The sequence below is a fragment of the Lactuca sativa genome, chromosome 8 (genome assembly GCF_002870075.4).
Source record: "Lactuca sativa cultivar Salinas chromosome 8, Lsat_Salinas_v11, whole genome shotgun sequence".
In the NCBI taxonomy this organism is placed as follows: domain Eukaryota; kingdom Viridiplantae; phylum Streptophyta; class Magnoliopsida; order Asterales; family Asteraceae; genus Lactuca; species Lactuca sativa.
Genome location: NC_056630.2, coordinates 56374910 through 56400053, shown reverse-complemented (window position 1 = coordinate 56400053; position 25144 = coordinate 56374910).

The window sequence follows — 25144 nt, the reverse complement described above, 5'->3', positions numbered from 1 at the left end:
AGTTTGCATTTTCCTAGTGAATGTAGTGTTTGCATTTCTGGTCCAATACCAGGATACGAGGTATATAACTATATAACTATATATTTATATTTATATCTATTTCAGATTTTGATTTTTAGCAACCCTAATTCCTTCACTAGTGCTGACACAACATATGTTCTTGCATATTTTGTGATTATGCTCAATACGGATGCCCGTAACAACATCATCAAAGATAAGGTCAGGATTTCAATCTTTTACTTATTCCCAGTTTATATATTCATTTATTTTTCTGATTTTGATGCTTTGGTTTGTTTATATGTAAGATGAGTAAAGCTGATATTATTCGGAACAACCGTTGGATTTATGATGGCATGAAAGTGGTATTAAGTATTTTCATTCTTATTATATTATACCCCTTACATTTTACCAAATTACCCCTTCCTCTACAATGTTTTTTTGTTTCTGTGTATTTTGTGCATTATCAGCAAGATGCAGTAAAGACTTGAAGGGTAATTTGGCTAAGTCATTATTGAGTGAGATGGACCAATGTACAACTGCTTATCCATATAATCAGCTACTTGGAGCATTAGTCTTAAAGAGTTATGAAAGACAAGATGCAACTTTACTTAGTTGGAATTTGATGTACATAGTAGATTAGATGCAAATTTATATATTGTAAGAAATAGAATTATATGACCTTAATTTTTATGCAATGGATTGTATTTTTTTGTATATGGTATTTTATTTCTATTATGAAACATTAAATACAAATTTAATTTGAAAATAAGTAAATCTATAAAAAATATTTTTTTTAAACATTTAAAATAATGATACGCAAAAATGTGTGTCATCTTCATTTATGACATGGCCTTTCTTGACAGGGGCTTTCTTGATACGCATTGCTTAACACGCGTGTCGTAAGGTTATGACACGCGAATGCGTGTCGTCTTCATTTATGACAGGGCCTTCCTTGATACGCATTGCGTGTCGTAAACGCGAGTCATAATAGCGCGTCGTAAATGCGCGTCGTCTCTCTTTATGATAGGGCCTTCCTTGACGCGCATTTGCGCGTCGTCTGAGCCTTTTACGACACGCAATGAGCGTCGTAAAAGGCTGTTTTTCTAGTAGTGAACAAACTGAATCCATCAGATGATGACCTCATGATGTTCGAGGAAGAAGAAGAATCCAGTGGTTCTCAGTACTCCACTTCAAAGCCCAAAGAAAAGAAGAAGAAAAAGAAGAAAGATGCGGTCACTCGTAAAGAATTCCTCAACCTTCAAGCCAAAGTTGATCAAATTTTGGCTGCGGTTAAGCCTACCCAACCTCCACCAGAAGATCTCCTAGGACCGCAATCCCTAATTGAGCGCATCGAACGACTCGAAACGAGAGAGCGTATGGCCGCTAAGCGCATCTCTCTCAAAGTCGAGATGGGGATTCGATCTCTCGACACCAACCGCAGGGCCAACCATCAAGATTTCATGGCCACAGCGGAACTTTCATCACTGAGGTAACCGCAATCAATCAAGGCTTACAAACAGCCATTGCGGATCAAGCTGCCCAGTCCCAAAAGGCAATAGAGGAAACTCAGACTGCCTATGAGTCCACAATTTCTGTTCTTAATGCAACAATCGCCCGCATGCAAAACTCCCTCACATGAAACTTTCATGGCTCAGAGATACTTCAGCTCACAAAGGATATTCACAAGCTGCTCTTCAACCCTGCCATTCCAAACAACTCCCAACTGGCCGAATCAATGAAAGCAAACTTTGCTGAGGTTTGTGCCAAAGTTGATGGACTCAAACAATCGCTTGAGGAAGCACCAGGGTTGCATTCCTCAAGAGGGGGAAGTGATAGAGAAGATGATCGCTCAAATACATCCATCCGACAGAGCCCTCCAATCACCACAAATAAAATTCCCACTCCACAGCCTTCTCCTCCACCATCTCAAAATATTCCATCTCCCCACTCATCACCGAAAACCAACCTAAATCGCCCTCTGACGCCTCCTCATCTAAAGAATCTTGAGGAACATATGTCCTCAGAAAGCTCTATAGATTCTCCTGCTACTGCCCAAAGGAAACATGACAGGAAAGCAGCCAAGCTAGCTGAAATTATATGGAGAGAACGCGGTTTTGACACTATGATTGATGAATCGCTGATCAACCATGGGTCAATCCTCTCTGCAGGCTACTTGATGAAGACTACACTCCCCACCACACATATGCTGAACCACCATCAGATGGTTATTGGGATATTCCAATTTCTCCCAATTCCAAGTACTTTGTTGTCTTTGACTCCTTCGACCGTAGTCTTCCTGATCACAAGCGTCTGCCAATGGAATTCGAAAGACTGACTCGCTTCTATGCGAAGCATGGCTCTTTAGTTGAAAACATTTAGTCTAACGATATATAGACCATCCGCAGTGAAGAACTACAAGATGCGGAAGTTTATGAAAGCAGATTTTGCTCAATTCACTCTGACCAGAAGAGAGCATGATTACATCTGCACCCAGGCAGACTTCCCCTGCATGAACCCTGAAGAAATATTTCTCATTGCCAGATTTTTTCAGAACAAGCCAGAGAAACACCCTAAGATGCAGATAGCTCTCGACAAAGCCAAATACTTCCTCAAGGAAACTGTCTGTGACTTTGCGAAGATTGATGCAGACATCTACCCCACCATTGTCAAGAAATTTGACCTTCCACCACTTGAACAAGTTTCAATGCTTACAGAAGGTTTCGAAGAAAGATCTCTCGGCGCAACCAACTTCCCAGATCTTGGCATCATATTCAAACGGAAAACGGACAATGTTAAATATTTCATTCCGATGAATGTCATGCATCGCCTGCCCAAGAAGTAACTTGACATATGCAAGACTGCAGTAGAAAGATCAAAGCACACTACTGCTGAAGTCAAGTTCGAGATCTCCAGAAGAATCTTGTGGCTGGAAAATGTTAGAAAATTTTGGTGGATTTTGATCAAGTTTCTCAAACTTGATAACTGAACCAAAGTTAAAAAGGTCACTTAGGGGGAAATTGTTGAAACATAAAAGTGACCCTTTTGAACTTATCTACCGCAATGGTTCAGTACCTGCAGCCAATTCAGCACCGGAGTCAATCTCTACAACTGAGACCGCAACCATTCTCCATCAACAACCATATCAGCATCCGGAGTATTCAAGTCTTACTTATCCACAGTCTTAGTTATTTCCTTTACTATGTAATTCACTCTATTGTCCAGCATGTCTTGCATGACTGCTCATAGAGTTGTTCTTTTCTAAATTCTATAAATAGAGACTCTTTCTTATGTATTATGTACTGGTGATATATGTGAGTGTGAAAACTCTTAACTTCTGAATACAAAAGATTTATCATTCAATCATCTTTCTCATCTTCATCAGTTATCTTTCGTATCTTCATTACACTCAAACTGCTACTGGAACGTAACCTCTCTTCGGAGCAAGTCTTCTAGACTTAATCAATAAACTTGATCTTGCTTACTAACTTGGAGTGACTGCATTCCTTGTTATGAATCAGTTTAAGTGTATTCTTGAAAAGAAAGAAAAGAAGTCGTGTTCGCCATTGTGCTGTCGTGGGAGAGTCATGAGCCATCGGCGATGCTCTGTAAGTCACCCGTAATGCTTCCTACCCCTTCTTCCCACGTTATTTTGTGGGTGTGACGCCATAATCGCCACTGCCGCCATCGGTGGCGATAAGGGCTGTTGTTTGTGATTTTACGGTGATTCTTGCTGACTAAGAGTTGGCTGTTTGGGCGCATGCTAGTGTGTGGGGGGTGCTTTAGGTATTTGAGGTGTGGGATGAATGTTTATGTGGCTGAAAATCCATTGCCACCGCCATGAGGTGGTGACTGCCGCCTCCTTCCGTCACGTCACCACCACCAACCGCCATATGGTGGTGGCTGTGGGTATTTGTTGTGATGAGTATGAGTATGCCTTGTGAAATGAGTCTTGTGTTAGCATTTTTGGTGAAGGAATTGAGGGAAAAACCACCACCACCACCACGAGGTGGTGGCCACCGCCATGAGCCGCCAATGACCACCACTACCTGGGGTGTTAGTGGGTGGTGCTTGGCACACTGAACCCTAACCGGCCCAAATGCTTGATCTGGGCTTGTTGGATGGCTATAGGGCTAGAAACCCTAATTAGGGTTAATACGAATAGTGACCTAAAATACTAATAATTAGCGGGGTGTTGGTTTCGGGGAGCCAAATAATATAATTTGGACCTACGAGGACTAAAGTGTAATTTCAGGATTTATCTCGTAAAGATTTTAGAACTCAAGGTGTGTTTGGTAATTATTAGGGCTTACTATGAAGGGAATTGTGAGAGGGAAAGACTGAATGTGTTAAATTGAGATAATGAGGGTTAAACGGTAATTTTCGGATCTGCCTTGCAAAAATATCTCAAAGTGGAGGGATGTATGGTATTTATTGGATTTAAATTGAAAGAGAAGCTATGGGGAGGGACCAAAAGCGTATATTTGGCAGCATAGTTTGAATTGGACACGGTTTAACCCTGTATCCTCCTTTTCCTTCCCATCCGTTGGATAGTGTAACTCTAAACGATTATGAGATCGACCGCCACCATCAGTTATCGACTTGTAGCACCTCCAGCCGCAGCCCTTGTCGTGATCAACCACCACCCTCCGTCAGCAGCCATTTTGCCGCCGAGAACAAAACCTTAACGCCGGAGACATCGTGGCAGTCGGAGAACCGCCGAGATCGGAAAAAAAAAAGAAAGAAAAGAAGTCGTGTTCGCCACTGTGCTGTCGTGGGAGAGTCATGAGCCATCGGCGATGCTCTGTAAGTCACCCGCAATGCTTCCTACCCCTTCTTGCCTCGTTATTTTGTGGGTGTGACGCCGTAATCACCACTGCTGCCATCGGTGGCGATAAGTGTTATTGTTTGTGATTTTACGGTGATTCCAGCTGCCTAAGAGTTGGCTGTTTGGGCGCATGCTAGTGTGTGGGGGGTTGCTTTAGGTATTTGAGGTGTGGGATGAATGTTTATGTGGCTGAAAATCCATTGCCACCGCCATGAGGTGGTGACTGCCGCCTCCTGTCGTCGTGTCACCACCACCAACCGCCATATGGTGGTGGTTATGGGTATTTGTTGTGATGAGTATGAGTATGCCTTTTGAAACGAGTCTTGTATTAGCATTTTTGGTGGAGGAATTGAGGGAAAAACCACCACCACCACCGCGAGGTGGTGGCCACCGCCATGAGCCGCCAATGACCACCACTACCTGGGGTGGTAGTGGGTGGTTCTTGGCACAGTGAACCCTAACCGGCCCAAATGCTTGATCTGGGCTTGTTGGATGGCTATTGGGCTAGAAACCCTAATTAGGGTTTAGAAAACCCTAATTTTGGGTTTGTTGATTTGGGCCTATTGGGACCCGCGTTTGGACTAGTGGACTGAAGATAAAACCCATGACAATTTTATTATATGATCTATTAGTGGAATAATGGACTTAATGGGTTATAAGACCTTAAAGGGTTAAATGAGAAATACTTAACCATAATCGACATTTTTTGTGAAATTCCTAATTTTTACTTCGGCCTTGTGATTGGGCCTTCCTATTGGGTTTTAGTATTTGGGCCATTGATGGGCCATACAAGAGCAGTAATGTGGACTAGAATATTTAAATGGACTTTAGGGTAAGGCCCATATAAGGGTTTAGGCCCAATTTGTAAAATTGGGCCATGGTGGGTCCAATGGACTCGAGTAATATATGGACAAGGTTGGTGGACCATGTTTAGACCTAATAATGTGAAGGATGGTCTTAGATCCTAATGCGGTTATTTGTTGGTTTGGCTTAGTGATAGAAGCCAGAATGTAGCAGCAACATTTATAGGATCTGTTCGCCACAAGAGGTGAGTCTTGTCACTATACTTATATGTGTTATAATTTGTGTGTGACCGGAGGGTCTTAGTATATTATTGACCAGAGGGTTTCAGTACATATATACCGGAGGGTCTTAGTACACTATCGACCGGAGGATCTTATTTGTTTATTATGTGTTATATGTTATTGTGCATACTGTCTTTGTGACTTATGCTGTTATGGTAATATATGTATATATTGATCTTGTGTTTATTAGAGTACTGTGATATCCTACATTATGTCTATGTGAATTATGTTGTGTATTTATTATGAGCTTACAGAGTTAGGACCGAAGGGTCCATTAGAGTTGTGGGACTGGAGGGTCCCACTGAGACACATTGACTGGAGGGTCTTACAGAGTTATAGCTTAGAGTGGCTAATGTGTATTTGTGGTATTTTGGGGAACTCGCTAAAATTCGTGCTTACCGTGTTGTGTGTTATGTGTTTCAGGTGTTTCTCAGGATCACTGGAAGGCAATGGTTTGATTGTACACATGAGATAAAGATTTATCATTTCGAGGATCCTGGATTATTAATTTAACTATTATGGAATTGTGTTTTGTTAATTGATTATTGGGATTTTTGTGGAATGTCTTATGAGAATTTTTGTAATTTAAAAATGAAAATTTTGTCTGAAAATTTACGGTGCTACAAGGAAACGGGGCGTATTGGCTAGCTACCCTTGAAGAGGGAATTTTTCTAAGATCCTAGAATGTCATTCATCTGAAGACATATTTTATGTAAGTTGCATAAATAAGTTCTAAAAAACTCAAGGTACATTCTCTCTACCCTATACTTTTATCTGATTCTTTTTTTACTCTTCTAAAAACCATTACTAACTTAAGCATTAGAGGGCCATTAGCCATCCTAACCCCCACCCAAAGCTAGTGTTTGTTATGCGCAGGAACAAGGATCCTAACACACAAGGATCCTGAGATTTGAGGATCCTAACACTCAGGGATCCCAATAGATACATTGTTCTATGATCTTAATGATTCTAATACGCAAGTATCCTAGTAACTATTAATAGAGACTGATCATCTCTCCTACGATTAAGGGTACTTAATCCCTTTTAAATTTTAAAGAGTTAATTACCTCTTTCATACAAATTAAGGTTTCTACACCTCGCTTGGACGCACGAAATCTTACTTTGGGATGTGAATAATGGGATCATTTCATGCTTCAGTGACTTGGAAACCCTATTATTTTTTAACATATGTTAAGATCTGGACGTTTAAACATAAGGCTTATAACACTAATGTGTTATCTTAAGTTGAGATTTTCTCCAGTAATTTCCTAAGGTTTATAACACCGACGTGTTATCTTAAGTTGGGATTTTCCCCAATAATTTCCTAAGGTTTATAACACTAACGTTTTATCTATGTTTGGGATTTTCCCCAGTAATTTCCTAATGTTTATAACACTAACGTGTTATCTTAAGTTGGGATATTCCCCATTAATTTCATAAGATTTACAACACTAACACGTTGTATTAATTTGAGATTTTCCTCAGTGGTTTGCTAAGATACAGAAACCTTGTCGTGTTTTCATAATATGGGATTTTCCGAAAGAAATGTATAAGGCTTGTAGCATTATCATGTTACAAACAGGGATCCTCCTCGGTTTACTAAGTATTAATCTAATAAGGATCTTCTATGATGAACTCCTAAATCAAGGATCCTTTCATACGTAACCTTCGAGATCATACTAAAAGAATCACAACTTCAAATTTCTCATAAGTATATGATCCTTAGAGAGCATCAGGTTCTATTTATCCTTTAAAATTATTTTTCCTACGTAATATCTAAAGATTTGTTATCTTAAAAGATCTTTGCCACTTTAAGATCATAAATTGATTATTAACTGTTATCAGGTTGTTCAGAGTTCCTATAAGGTGTGAACTTGTTAGGATTTTGATTATGTAAGGATCATCAACAATCCTGTCGCTACAACCACACAAGCAAAAAAGATACCAACATCAACTACTAAAGCAAATAATGTGGAAAGGGTTTGCCCACCAACCCCACAAAAAGTGAAATATTGTCTTACATACTTAAAATATTAAAATTTATGTTTAACGAAATTAAATCTAAGTTGTAGAATGATCACACGTCCTTAAGCCACCTCCATCCTATCTCATCCTTCCTTTGGCCGCAATCCAAGATCCTGACTAGCAACAACAGGCTCGCCAGTTAATTTGCCCAGGTCCTCACGCCATTCGGCCACATTCCAGGATCCCGCATTCTCAATATCCTCTGCAAGCTTGATCTTCGCCTCCCAGACAGCAACAACGGTGCTCATCCTAACTTTTGCAATGACCTCCTCTATTTTAGCCACATGCTCCTTTTCCTTCTCATCTTTTTCCATGGACAACTTCTCCACCCTTTATAAGAGCTCCATGTTAATTCCCTCCTTCTCACTCAACGCCTGCTCAGTTTGAGCCATCTTAGCCATGAGAGCCTCATGGGAGCGAGAGACGTGTTTAGTGACTTAAGAAGGGCAACTATAAGTGAAAAATAAAGTTAAACAAAAAGAACATGAGAATGCTTATAAATCGGGCGAAGTAGATCAACTTCTTCAGTTCCACATTTGTTCCAACATTCTAAAGATGTTAGACATCGGACGATTTCCTTTTGCGAGCTATTGGGGTATTCGCAACAAGATCAAGCTGAGTCTTCTTAGGAAGAAGAGATGGAGGGATCTTTTCCTTCTTCACCACAACTAGGTCGCTATACATGTCATCTTCAAGCTCGGATAAAGATAAATCGATCGCTATGACAAGTAGCTTTGGATCCTACATATTGTGAAGGATCCTCATAAGTTCAGGATCCTAATGTCAAAACAGATAAAATACACTAAGATGGATTCTTACCAGTGGCCATTGAAGATGCAGTAGATGAAGCTTCTTGAAGGATAGGACACTCAAACTTGAACGATCTGACGTCTACAGATAAAGAAAGGAAATTCATGATCTTATCCTCAATATCTTCAGCAACAGAAATAGCTTTTCTAAACATGAAACCTGCACCAAAATAAACGAAATAAGAAGAGTAAATCCTTGGATCCTCAAGATCAACAAACAGGTCCTACCCTTTTCAACCCAAGCTTTGGGCAAGAGATGCCCATCAGCAATAGAGTCATGCCTCACAAAAAAGTATTTTTCCTTCTAGGATCCATCATTGTTTTTTGTTTTCAGAATAGCAGGAAATTTGTTGGTCTTGACCTTAAGCTAAAAATGAGAATTCCCAAAAGTATAAATTTCATAAACATAAGCCAACTCGGCAAGATCTATGTCCAGATTGTTGGAATGATTCACTCGGTCAATCCAGAATAAAATCCTCTATATAATAGGCATAGATTGAATGTATGAAAGTTTGGTGGCTTGGAAGAATTCATAAACAATGCCCGAAAAAGGGTATTTTAGACCCAAAGAAAAAGGATAATCATGGAAGAATACCCAGAAAGGAGAAACGAAATCATTTTGAATAGAAGCTTCGAAGGACGTGAAGATTACATCGTAAGGAAAAGCTATGCTGGCTTTGAGAGAATGCATGTCTACATCATCAAAACAACATACCTTATCATAGGTCAGGATCCCCTGATCAATGAAGTCATTCTCGGGAGGAGCAGTAATGCTGGCACGAGAACGGGTTTCCTTCTTGCCCATGATAGGAAAAAAGAGGAAAACAAAAGGAAAAGAAGAGAAAGAAATTACATGTGAAGGTGGTCGGAGATGATCGAAATAAGTATTAGGGAAGGTAAAAGAAATTAATTCGATTACCCTATTTAACCTAAGTGACAGAAGCGATAAAACGTTATTTGACTAAGTAATGATGCTTATGGAACGAATAAAACCTATCCAATTAGGGTATGAAAATCAAATTTCATATCTCTTTTTTTTTCTTAAATTATACCTTTAAATATTTGGAAATTAACTTTAATGTATAATATGGGGGCAATTGTTAAGAGAAAGATCCTAGAATCATATTGAGGATCCTTAATATTCTTGAAGTCTCAAGATCCTTAAACATATCTCTGGATCCTAATTATTATCTGACACTTATAACGACTATATTCTTCTTTCTTTTACATGTGTAGAATCAGTCAACACAAGTCTCATTCTCAACAGATAATCACTTCAGCCAAGCTTAAGACCCGGGAATAACAAGTCAAACAACGTGCAAATACTTCTTCAAGGAGAATCTCGAAAATCTCGGACTTCTTGTTAATTAGTTTAGACTATAAATAACACTTGTAAATCACACACTACACACATGATTAACTTTTCCATTACACTTGTACTCATATTATCTTCATAATCTCTATAATCTCAAATTAAAATCAATAAAAAGCAACAGGGTAGGTAATCATTATCACCTCCCAAGGTTTAATTTCCGAGATCCTATAAAGGATCAAGGTATTTATTTGTAACTCACTTGTCTCATTTTGATCACAATTCTACACTTGTATTACCTAACACCACAGCCTCTCATACAATTTGGTTGAATTGCACTTGATCGATTTTTTTTGACAAACACACACACACACACACACACACACACATATATATATATATATATATATATATATATATATATATATATATATATATAGACATACATACATACATACATACATAAATGCATACATACATACATACATACTCAATAACTATGAGATCAAAGGATATTATTATCAAATATAAAGTTAATGGTTTTTATATTAGGTTAATTATAGGAAAGATAAAATACAAAAGATAAAAGATAAAAGATAAAATAACTAAGGTTAATGTGTTACTGAGCTGGTAATATTCATCCAATAACCTTGATTAAATTCGGCTTGGTACCTATAATCGTTAATATTGCGAGATCTTGGAAGATATGTACAGATCTATACGGGGATTAGCACCCCCACCTCCGATTTTTAGCTACAATCTCGGCAGGATAACTTTCTTGTTAATCATTATTTGACGTCCGATGAAGCATCATGGCGGGACAGTTATTAATCAAACAACGTCGATTATGGTGACTCATGATAATACATTACTAACACCTTAGAGATCTTACTACCATTAGGGATGCCTTAGAGTGGTAGATAAAAGACGTTAGGATCGTTAGATATCCTAAAAGATAATAAGATAGGATAATTAGATATACTAAAGATAATAAGATAGGATCGTTAGATATCCTAAGGATAATACGATAGAATCATTAGATATCCTAAAAGATAATAAGGTAGGATCGTTAGATATCGTGCAAAGATAGTAAATTAAGATTAATAAAATATCCTAAAAGATAGTAAGATAGGATCGTTAGATATCCTAAAAGATAATAATGTAGGATCCTTAGATATCTTGCAAATATAGTAAATTATGATTAATAAAATATCCTATAAGATAATAAGATAGGATCGTCAAACATCCTAAATGATAATAAGGTAGGATCGTTAGATATCCTATAAACATAGTAAATTAGGATTAATAAAATATGCTAAAAGATAATAAGATAGGATTAGCAGAATGTACTAAAAAGATAATAATCTAGGGGGTGATATAATAAAACATAGGAAGATAGGAAATTAAGAATCATAAAAAAAAAATTTGAAAGAGTTTATTATACATTTTCCTCAAAAACTGTGACCTCACCAACATCAAGTTGACTTTTTTTATTTAAATCACATGTACTCCTAGGATGGAGTAAAGATCAAGTAAAGAAATGGTTACCAGCTTGAAGACATATAGGTTTTCGTTTAATAGATATTTACGATTGGCGCTGTTTGATTTGGGAAATCTATGTACCGTCAATACTCGACATTTCTGCCAACGGCGGGGTAAGGTGTGACAAAATGGTATCAGAGGTAGTTTCTATTGCGAATTAATATTTCTTTATGAATTACGAATATAGCTTAGGACATATACTCTGATTAGGTTTTCCCTCAAACCTATAAATAATAGTATTACTATTAATTACCCTGCTGATAGACTACGTACTAGAAAGGTGCCTAAGCTGGAACTATTGTCTTGAGTTGCTAGATTTCAGAAGAGATATACGATTCTTACTTGATAGTCTAGAAGTACAAAAAAATAATAACTACCAGTATTGAATAAAGTATACAAATCTAAAACGCAATATAAAGACAATTATCCCAAGATGTTTCAGTATGTAACGGTTGAGTCGCTCCTAAACGTAGTTCGATCAACTATGTTTAGTCTTGACTTAACCAATACATTGACTAGATTAGGACAGATAAATGATAGAAAAGAAACCATATATACAAATACAAACCCAAAGCATACATAAAGTGTATCGAATACATCCCACAAAATAAACAGAGATAAGTGTCAAAATAAAAAGTAACAACCCAAAAACTTCAACCTACTCATTGTTACTCTCATACTCACCCTCCTCGTCCTCTATACCATCATCATATTCATCAATATCCCCATAATGTATGCCCTAAGGACCAGAAACATCGTGAACAGTGCCCCGTGGCTAAGAAGGAGGTGGAAAAGTAGGACCCACCTGAGGAAAAGGTGGATGTTCCATCCCCAGATGCCGCATCACCCCAGTGGTCGAAGCCATGATCCAGTGACACTCCTCCCGTGCAACAACCAGACACTGCATCATGTCATGTATAGTCAGCTACAGTTGGTCAGGCTCCGCGTACCTAGGTCTTCGATGCCTCATAAAAGCAAGCTCAGGGATGTCCTCCGGCTCCACCTATCGAAGCAGCTCCACAATATCGTCATCTGGAATCCTTCACTTCTACCCGACTCCCTGAACCAACGCTTGCATCTTCCCAAGAACGGTTGTACCCATCTCTCGGCTAGGCATAGGAACGATCCCACCAGTGTTAACTTCATAAGATAAGGTTAACCTAGTAACCCAATGACCCCCACAAATCCAGCTCAAAGGTGTGGAACCTAGAGCCATGCCAAATAAGTAGAAGCCAAGAGCAAACGGAATATGAAGACAAACCTAAAGAAGATGAAGACAAACCTCCGTATGAGTGACGCACCACATAAAAAATAGGTCACCAGAGGGAACCTTGTGACACTCTTGGCGGTGACAAATAGTGGAAGTGACTAATCGGTGGATCAACCAATAGATAAGAGATTTCATTAATGGTACGAGTTACTAGGAAAGCAACAATTATAGGAGCTTTCATTCATGGTAAGAGTTTATAGGAAAGCAACAGTAATAGAAAACTTCATTTATAATAAGATTTACTAGGAAAGCAACAATCGCATGTCGTGATGAGAAGGAAAACAAAAATCAAATACAAGTAAAGTCTTTATTTAAGCAAATAATAAGGAGACAAGTTTCTAGGAAAGGAACTATAGTTCCCTTCAAATGGAAAAAGTAGTGTTAACCGCAATAGGAACAACAAGTAACCTTCTTGCTATCATTTTAAGACAACAACCCTACAATGCTAACTTTGATTGACCCAACCACCATTTAAACCATGATTCAGCATCAATTATTTGATGCATGAGGGAATCTTAGAGCTAACAGGGGAGAAGGACTTAATAAGCAAGGTAGTCAAATGACAATAACCTATCAGGATTTTCTTAACAATAAGCCGAGTTCATTCTATAGAGACAACGGAGTAGATAGTTAGATCTACTAGACAAAACAGATAGAGAGAAAGTGTGCTAGTGAACATAGAGTTAAGTTCACAACATGCATGTTAATGGGAAATGCGCTCCTGTGGTGAAGTATTCAGGTCATGGCTTTGGGAATAGACGAAGCCAATGTAACTCCGTGTGAAGAGTTAAATAAGAAAATGATAAAGGAATTCCGTTCTGGCAGAGACGTGGCACGAGTCAAGCAGGAATTCAATCATCTGAGCACCAGAGAGGCATGCTTTGCTTTCTATATCGTACACCTTGAGTACCTAGTCACCTTATGCCCTGAATTGGTCAACTCAGAGATCCAAAAAATTAATGCATATCTCCAAGGTTTAGCTCCACATATCAGAGTCTAGGTGTAATCACACCAGTCCAATACCTATGAGGAAGCTAAATATTTAGCCTTTAGTCTCAATGAGCCATTGCCCTAGAACCCATGGAGTAAGAAAAAGTCTAGAGAGATTAAGAACAAGTGGGAAGGAATTGTCAAGGGAAAATATAGTTGACCATTACAGAAGGGAAGAGAGGAAAGGAATCCTTGTGAGAGATCACCCACTTTACCAAGGGGATACTTGGGAAGACTCACCTTGTGCAGTAATTGTGGACTTCGTTATCTGGGCAAATGAGAGAAGTTTAGGTGTAACAACTGCAGAAAGCCAGGACACATTGTCAACGTCTACAAGAGTCAACCAGACCAGTAGAAGGAAATACTGGAAGTTAGAATAAAGAAATTTAGGAAAGTGTCTCATAGGAATGATTATGTAATGTTTGAACAAAGGAATTGGAAACCCTTGAAGTTCTGATCAAAATTATTATATACAAAGGTCTATTTTGAGTACATGTAGTGATAGACAAATACAAATTAGAAATCCTTCCAAAAATCCACACAAATATTAAGATAAAATATTTAGGTTTCCTATTGGTTTAAAATAAGGATAATATCAAATTGGATTTCAAAAGACAAATATTAGACTCTAATGACAAAGTAGAAGAAATAGAAGTAGGAAACTAAAAACTTGTTGGATTAATGTCTAAGTCCATAACTATAATTGGTAACACTTGACCCGACTCGGCATGGTCCATTTGGGTTGCATGGCATCATGCACTTGGATAGACTAAAATGAGTGAAATAAGACACTTATGGTTATTAATATATTATAAGTTCTAGTATATTAATAATAAGAATAATAAGATTATTTAACTAGTATTGATCAAGAATTAATCTAGGATTAATTAATTGACCAAAAGAAGACTAATTAAATATATGGGTTAATTGTGTAAATCATCCATACTTATATAGTGGGCTAATGCTCCATGGATTATCTAGTTGGGATAAAACCCATATGATGCTCCATGGTGTTTTTGTATCTATAGATCATGGAAATGAAAGGCCATGTTTATTAGGGTTTACATGGTGTAACCCTAACTATATATGCATCTTATTCTTGACCAAAATCGGCACTAGAGTGTGTAATAGAAGGGCTTGCCGATTTCATGAAGTGTAGATTTCTCTCAAGTTATTCCATGTGTATTTGGTGTTGTGTGAACCATTTGAGGTGTCACACTTGAGGCACTTGGCACTCAAGCTTCATGGAGACTTTCTACATGGAAGTGGTATGTATTCTATTTTGTTATATTCATTGTTTTGTATGCTAGATTAGGATAATACCTTGGAAGTTCATGTTTGCATGTAAAATAGAGAAAACATAGATCCAAGGTATTTAGGGTTGCATGTACACTTAGGAGTGTTAGAATGCTCTAAACCCAATAGTGGTATCAAAGACTTGGCTTGTTTTCTTGTTATCCTTGCAAAAGTAGCTGAAAAATCGAGTTTTGATGTTGTCTGCCCAGCAGACTCGCCGAGTCCATGAAGGGACTCACCGAGTCCAAGGGAAAATGCATCCAACTCGCCGAGTTAGTTCGTGCACTCGACGCGTTGGACCCCCAGACAGCATAAATTCGACTTTTTTGGCTGGAATTGGACTAGGAACATTACCCTAAGATGTTTTTGAACTTATAAACTTGTTTTTGATGTGCTAATATTCATGCTAATCCAATTTCAAAGATAATTTTCAATAGATTCATGTTTTGTATTAGTTTAAGGTTTAGACTAATTACATGAAAAATTTTGATTTGAATTATCTTGTTCTTATGAGTTGCTTAGATTAATAGAAAAGTTGAGTGAAATAGTTGTTTTCAATCCAAATTAATCTAAGAGTTGATTCTAAAATGTGTTTTTTTAACTTGTCCTCAAGTTATATGAAAAGTCATATTTAAGTTTCATAGAACTCATAAAATGTTGGCAAAGGTTACAAAATGAAGAGTCTAGTTCTAATTAAATGGTTTTATGACTCCATAGCTTGTCCTCAAGTTATGGAGGACCAAGATTCTCTTCATTAAATAATAAATAAATAAAAAGTGTAACCTTAATTAATTCCATAAGTTATAAAATCAAGAAAAAGTTAATTCTTTTATTTGTTTAAAGTCTTCCATAACTTGTCCTCGAGTTATGGAACTTGAAGAGTTTTTGGATTAAAACTACTTTAAACACATAAGTTATGGAATTAATTAGTTTTGAATAGTTTCAAAACTTGCCCACAAGTTTTGGAATTTGAAAAGTTTCACTTATGAATACTTTATAAGTTAATAATATATATATATATATATATATATATATATATATATATATATATATATATATATATATGTATAAGAGTAAAGTCAGTCTTACCATTAGTAGGCCTCATTCACGAAGCCGATCTATAAGGGGGTATAAGGTTACTGCCTATAAAATGGCAGTTTAATGGGTGTCCACTCTCACCCACCGCTTCCTTGACCGGTGAAGGGTCGTTAGCCGAACGGGTAGGACAAGGACTACAATTCTCTCCTCATTAAAAGTATTAATGATAAATATTTAATAACTAAACCTTTTATAAATACCTAATCTTAGTTACTTAGGAAAATGTGAATAAGGTGCTAATCCATGAAATTACACTTTGCACTTTGTTTAAGTCGGTTAATGGAGCGTGTGTGGTTAACCGGCACACTAACTCGTATCTAACAAGGTAGGAAAAGGGTAACTTAATGTTTATCATAGTATCGATGGAGCGTATGTGGTTAACCGGCACATCGATTGAGAGGTAAACACTTAAGGGTACCAAGTAATTTGCATGGTTACTTCACACCTTGTTTTGTGATCCTCGGCATCCCAGTCACAAAACCTGAAGGGCACACTCGAGATTGAAACATGCCATTGAAAAGTTCAATGAATCTCAAAATATCTAGGAGTTTCAAATCCAATTAAAACCTAATAAATTATTTCGTTTTTCATGGTGGAAATTGGTGAATCGTCATTCACCTACCTTCAAATATTCTATAGCTTGGATTACGGCATCCCTCTTCCAAGTTATAAAATAGTTTGTTGGGTCCTAGCCTTAATATTTCATATTGGGTGTTATATTAAGGACTTTAAATCAACTATCTTGAATATCTCCCAAAAGATGTCTAGTTCAGACATCTATGATCTTCCCAAATATCTTGGAACTTCACTTCCTCCACCTCCTCCAATTATTCTCCCTAACCCACAAGTTCAAGGTCACTCAAGCCCTATTGGCAAGGCAAGGTCTAGGTGTGATCACATCTTGGAGATGTAGTCACATACTGACAAGTCGGGAGAGTTGGGTTTCAAAGTCTTGAGAAGGTTGGTGGTTCAATCACTTTCTAAGTCACATAGTGAGTTCCTTTGGGACTCCTATGAAATAGACTATGACAAGACCCTTAATGATCTTATCTATTTGCTTGGTGCTGCTAAATCAGAAATGATTTAGTGTACTAGTAAAGCAAATTTGATTAGGAGATCAACTTCCCAAAACTTTATGGACATGGATAATATTGACACAGGAAATCCAGAAATGCATTCTCTTCCCAATAGAAAGGGATTGGCCATAGTCAACTTGGTTGACCAAATGGTAAAAAGAAAGGCTAAGTCTGTAATAGTCCCATGTACCATTATCAAAGAGTCCAAATGTTTATATTGCCAAAAGAAGGGGCATTAGTTGCGAAGCTGCCAACATTACCCAAGGATGTTAAAGTCAAGAAGTGTGACTCTACTTCAGGTAAAATCCACTATCTAACTCTAGTAAGTTTCTATTCTGAGATTCTTGATACATGATGTGACTCGGTCACATGTTGATGTTTTAAGAATCAAAGAAAAGTAAAGAAACTTAAAGGAAGGATATGCTGATTCTGATCGTGAAGATGGATTTCAATCGCATGGTTCGGTGATCAGAATTTTGAGCACGTGCTTAAGAGTTATGATAGATTGCTTAGGAATAGATGACAACAAGTTTTCATATACATCTGCATTGTAAGGATTAGTTTTTCCTCAATGTTTTAAAATAAAAAAAAAGTTTTTAATTTTATTTATTTTAGAATATCCTTACAATGGCATTTAAGAAAAAAAAAGATGTTGTTTATATGATTCCATTGATAGCGATATTGGAAATATGAATTTGATTCTTTTATTTGTGGTAGTGTCTAAATTTACCAAATAAGGAAAGATTCTCATTACCCAAGTTTCAGTTGGATAGAAACTTCGAATCATGCAAGTTGTTGATGGGTTTTGGTCATAAGAACATCCTATGTGCTCATACAAACCCTAATGCTAGGATCTAGGTTTCTCTATTGTACATGCAAGTTATCCAAGACTATAAACCCTAGATCTAGCATATGATAATCAATATAACATATAATTAGGGTTTAGATCATACCTTGATTGTTATGTAGCAATAACAATCTCAAATCCTTCTTGTATTGACTTTAGAAAGCTTAGAGTCACAAATGTCACTCCTCTAATGGTTCACGAACACCAAGATCAAGAGGATGAAGAAGAGAGGAGAAGGAGGCTCTCAAAAACGTGTGGAAACCCTAGAGAACTAGTTCACCACGTTTTTGGAGCATAAGGGTTCTATATATAGTGAGGCTATTAGGGTTATCTAACAAGGAAACCCTAATTTGGATGCTTAAGCCCTACGCAACCCATGGACTCCTTTCCTTAAAGGCCTTGGACGATTTCTAATGGGTTTCCCCATAGAATTCGTCCACTCCTTAATATAAGGCAATCCATAGCCCAAATTGCAATTATCTTATAATTACAATTCCATTCCCTTAAGTTTAATTAATCTCTTTTAGTCACAAACTTAATTCTTATTAATTCTTGACTAATATTAATTAAACAATATGATTTCTCCTTTAATATATTATTCCCATAATATATTAATAAATCATATTTAATCCTTTCTCTCCATAATTCATGCTATCAAGTTGCTTTGGTGAAGGAAACCCAAAAGGACCATGCACCATCGGGTCAAGTACATACCAAAATAGTTATGGACTTAGACACTACTCCAACAGTCTCCCACTTGGATAAATCAAAAACTATTATGCATATGACTTTAGATCCTGATTTGCAATCGTAGCTTTCTAAAGCCGCTGTCAACTCTGATCCTATCAGATACGTGTGTCCTTTAGATAAGGGATCATATATACCTCCATTCTAGATATCATAAGACATGATTTCTAATCATTCTCTATGTACTATTTCTCGACTTCCGATTTATGACGACTGACTAATTGAACAAATCAAATTAGCCCTAGCCCGGACGAGCATTTACGTTTGTCATCACTAAATCATAGAGGGGCCCAAAGATATCGCTTTTATCCTACTTTGAATAAAAGGAACAGATAAACTTTGATTCAATGCTCGCTTGCACTCACTCACCGAATCACACACAACAATATGTTTTATGACACCAAGTTATTGGTGCGTTTACATATTATCAATGTGCAACCGATTTTCAAGGTACAACTCACGTATCTCGGTTTTAAGAATATAAGATGTTATCGTCTCACCAATCACTTGTGATACAATTCATGGAGTGATCTAAGTGAGCGTGGGTTTAATCCAATGCTCAAATCATATTCATAAGCACTCATGAACGTTGCAGCAAACATTTGCTTATGTCTAATACTCTTTAGACAATCCACACACCAATTCACAACAGTCTTTATTCATACATACTTCCAACATATGAACGACTGTGGCCCGTTCGAATAATTTGACTGTTCTCAACCAATTAAATTATTCAGGAAGTCAAAACATGCAAAGTGAAACACAAGGATAATACTAATCCCATATGGCCTCAAACCTTTGAGTATAAATAAAACACCTTTTATTTATCACCATATCGATTACTCATTATTTGTTGTTTCGGGTAATCAACTTCTTACTTGAATTATTACTACACTTGTCCCATGCTCCTAGCATGCACACAATGTTTACCTATGGTTCTTACTTTGTGAAATAGATCAAATGAACACATTTCCAATCATACTCATTTCACAACTCCCAATCCTTTTTCATAAATGAAAGAATATCAAATTCTTGTCATTTATAGAATATGCTAGATTCTAACATTTTATGCAACGATCCTTTTGTAATATCACTGCACTAAAGTCACAATGACTATTGCCAATGAAATTACAAAGTCCTCTATCGGAGATTGTTACAAGACAATTCCATAGATGTGATGTCTCTCACTCAAAGTACATTCCTTTGAACATCCTTTTGCATAAAGGTTTCTAATCTAGACATTGATTCTCAATATCCAACTCTCAATATTGAAAACTTTCCATACTTACCATATGACAACTCATTCTCAATAGAATCTTATGTATTCATAATAATGTCGATATGGTCCATCCAATACTATACTACCAACTACTCACAAGCGACCAATCCTCGGCGAACTTTAGATTGTCCTTTGATAGTTGTTTAATTATCTTAGTCAAAAGAGATTCTTGTCCTTTTTCCCTCTAAATGTGCTAGACATTTGGAAAATTTTAGAATGGTCAAATATTATAGCGTTTGCAATCGATCCTATACCCGAAGCATATGGGACACGATGCATAATGTCTTACATAAATATTTGATACTTTATCAATCTTCTGCCATAATATTTTATGTGCTACGTTCTCAAAATTTAAACTATGAAGAGGAATGTCGTAATTATAATCGATTTTTTTAAGAACGCACTATGTTTCCTTGACTAAATTATTAACATTCCACAACCTAAGCCTTTAGATTTGAAATGAAGCATAATATTCTCTCCCTTAATTATAGCAAAACAACTTTTCAACTCTTGCGACTTTGCAAAGTATAACTCTTGTTTTTCTATAATTAATATTGCTAACTTGCAACACTTTCCATAATAATCATACAATCATAAAATTTATGCTCCCACTATCATGATGATTATTATAAACATAACATTTATGCTCCCACTAGCTTTGACATGTGTTCAGAAACAGCTTAACTTTCAGAAAACACAATACTTATTGAATTTCTTAAGTTCATGTTTCTAATACCTAATGCTTTGATAATCCTTTATCTAAGTTTATACACCTTTCCCTTAGATAGCTCATATGTGTGTCTAATCAATTCAGATTAATTGCCAAATCTCACAATTCGAATCATGGAAAGGAATACCGTAACCATAATCGAATTCGAGAATCCAATTTTCACAGTCACTGTCTTTTTAAAATCTCTCTTAGTGAAAGCATTTCCTCACAGTCATTTTCATGAAGGAGGGAATCTTCTGACACTTAGATTTTAATGGTGTATGTGTTCCTATCCATGTGAATTTGTCAAAACCAAAGTTTACGACAAATTCAAACCCATATTGACCGAACTTTCTTAATCTTGACTTCTTGCCTTATGGTAACACAGCTGCCCACCATGTCTTCCAAGTAGTTAAGCAGCTCACCTTTTCCTATCAATGTACTTTTCATTGATCAAGGTCCTTGCCTTTTATGCATTCAAATGAGAACTCATAGGGCTCACATGCATAATTAACTCAATTGGAACGGCACAGAAACAATATAGTGTCAACACGATAGGTTGTAAACCTCAACTCGTGTGCTAGTGATGATCAATAAGGTCTAATTTGATTTGTTCTTGAAACCTTTCAAGACCATTAAGACTCTCACTGACTCCTCGACGTATAAGATTCTCTTGTCAATAAACATTTCTTGACAAACAAATATTCAAGAGTTAGTGTAGTTTTTATCAAAACACTTCATAAATTGATCCTAGTTGGTCTTTGTCTTATCCAAGACATCACAACTTACCAATTTCAAATGTGCAAGAATAAGAAAACCTTTTTTGCAAATTCTACATTTGATGAATGTTATAAACCTTCTTAATACTTATCACTCAATTTCACAATCTTAATTCTAAGACTTGTTTTGGAACGAAGTATGATTGGCTTCTTGATTTAACCATTTCTTCAGTTGTACTAAGACTCACTTAGAGGATCAATTAAGATATGGTTCTTAATCATTAAGACCTATCATAAAGCATAAAAGGTACTCTCTCTTCTTCTTAGAATGGAGAAACTTTTATCTTTCTGCCTACTTGGTTCTTCTTATTCGTTCTGCTATTGATTTAAACCTTTTCAATCAATTCAGAATTACACTTAATCTTATAAGTATAATCATATTTAGTGAACCTTTAGTAAATCATGACGAATATTATTGTTACTCTTATGGTGGACTTGATCAACACGCAACTTTGTGTACTCAATCTCCTAGTCCTTCACTTGACACTTTGTCAATGAATTAGTCTAATTTCCAAATATGAAATTTCTCATTCATCGTGCAACCAAGTTGCATGATTCCAAGTTTCTGTCCAATTGAAACTTGGGCGATGAGAAACTTTCTCTATTCAGACATTTCCATAATTAAGAATCAAATCCATTATTGCTAATAATAGAAACATTCTAACATCAATTTTTCATACACGCCATTGCAAGGATAAATAAATAAATAAAATCAAAATTTTATTTTGTTGCGGAAAAATTTTTTGTCCTTACAATGCAATTCATTGAAAAACTATGCTAATACATCTTTCATAGCAATCTAATTCTAACTCTAAGTAGCAGCTTGAGAATCTAATCTTCAAGTAATGCAATCGAAATCCATTCCTTCACGGTTAGATTCTACTCACCTCTTCCCTTAAGCTTCCTCTCTTTTCTTTGATCCTACAAAACATCAATTCGAATCTTATCACATTATGTATTAAGAATCTAGAATAGGAGCTTAAAAGAGTTAGTCAATGGATTTTACCTAAAGTAGAGCCATACGTTTTGACTCTCCCATCTCTTAGATCTCTTAGGTAAATAGGGCAGCTTCGTCTCCAATGCCCCTTCTCTTGGCAATAAAAGCAAATCGACTCTTTTGGAACAGCACATGGGACTACTTCAGATATTTCCTATCTCTTATGATCAAACTCTTCGATCATGGTGTAACAACACGAAACTTTGCTTCCTCGTCGTAACCGTTCCGTCAAAACTCGTCTTAAGCGAATTGTTCCGATTTCGTCCTGAACTAGGTCAATTAAGTCAAAACCTTTATTTTGACTTGGTAAGTATCCAAACATGTTGGAAACATGCGAAAACGTCCCGAACTAGTAATTTGAAAATTTTTAGTTTCGACCATATCGGGTAACGACAACTTAATCGGGTGCGACCCAAAGCATCGGTTAATGTCGGTATCGGGTAAAATTCCACCGTGTATCCAATTCAAACCATATTTATTGCGGATTAAGCCTCATTTGAAGCTTTTTCACTCTCTCTCTAACCTCTCTCCTCAAATCCAGATTGTTAAGCCAAAATCAACCATTTCAAGCCTTAAAACACCAAGGTAAGCATCCTAGCGCCTAGTATAACATCCTTAGGCTTCATTTAAATGTTTAAATCATGGGATAGGACCATAAACATGTGTTTACGGCCCTGGATCAGTATTAGGCCGTGAACACAAGTAATTGGGGTTTTAGAGCCTTAAAATCCTTCCAAATCACCATAGGAGCTTAGATAAGGCTTAAGGAATTATTGGAATGGAGTTAAAACACCTTGAATGTCAATTTTAAGGAGTAAACAAGAGTTTACTGCCCAAGAACAAGCTTGGGCCGTAAACTCATATAAATGGGTGGTAAACTCCTCTTTTGGGTGTTAAAATGCAACTTACACACCCCTTAGGATTTGGAATAAATTATGGAACCAACCAAAAATCATTTAGGGGCCTTAAACATATCATAAACTCTCTAATTGAGAGTTTACGGCCAGAGCATATGCTCCAGGGCCGTAAACTCCTAGATGGATGCCATTTGAAGCGCAAAACTCACCCTAAGCCTTGTAAAATTAGTTGAATCACTTGTGATTAATCCTTGGCCTTCAAAATAATTCAGAATGATGTGGGTGAGAGTTTACGGCCGTAAACTCATAAATTGGTCCTTATGGTTGAGTTAATTCCTTGATAATGCCCTAGAACCAAACCTAGCAACACCCTTCATTTGATTTAAGGCCATTTAGCACATAAAACACCCCACCATGAGTTTACGGCCGTAAACTCATGGGGATGAGGTGTTTAAGGTCGTGAACACTCCCTAGAGTTTACCCTTGAAGAGTAAACTCTATATCCTAGCCATTCATGTCCTAAAACGCCACCCGGGTCACTTCAAACGCTCATTTTGGAGTGTTTTCGCGTCTTAGAATGTTCAAGTGTATCTAATTAGTTATTTAAATATAATAAGATATATATTTTGTATTATTGAATATTACATAGGAACCACGCTCGTATTCAAGCCTCGTTTCGACGTTTAGCATCCCATCCGACACATTTCCGCGTCTGGTGAGTTCATACCCCTACCCTTTTTCAATGGTTTTTCAATGTTTTCAGGGGGGAATACAAGCAAGAGTACAAGAATATCTTGTACTTAAACTTATGATTTTAGTTAAATGGTTTCATACTTGTACATTTTTAAAGATTGAAAACCCTTTTAACAAACTGTTTTAACTTGCAGAGTTATTTGTTTAAAAAACCGATTTTCAATTCTTATTATATACTATCATATTGTATACTTCACATTTGATTGTTCATACTTATATTGATAGAAAACACAAAACATTGTAAAGTCGGTAATAAAATACCATAGGCACGAGTATAAAAGTCAGACACCATAAAGAACACATAAAACTTCGGTATGTCATTAATAATACACCTAGGCTCGAGTGTAAAGGACAACAGTCATTTGATAATATAGAACATTGTAATGTCTTTAATAATGCACCTCGGCTCGAGTGTAAATGGATAGTCGTCATTAGAAAACATAGAACATTTGTAACGTACTTAATATAACACCTAGGCTCGAGTGTAAAGGACAGGCTCATTAAAACTTAGTTAGTCGTAGATACTACTTCTCCTAGGCGAGAAGTAATGAGAAATCTTAAAGATTGGAGACACGTCCTTAGTAACACGTCCCGTGGCACGAGAATGGAGGACTACCCCTGTAACCAGAATCTTCGAACGTAGGGGATCGTGACTTGAGTGTATAGATCTATACGGGACTAACAATCTCGCACCTGGCTGCTAGCTACAGCCGAACCGAAAGGTTCAAGGGTGACGAAAGTCATAAAAAGGATATTGGCCACGACTCGAGTCATATCTAGTCTGAGTATGGTTAAGGACTTGCAATCTAGATTATTAACGTTTTAGACTCATTTTCTAGCTTTATGTA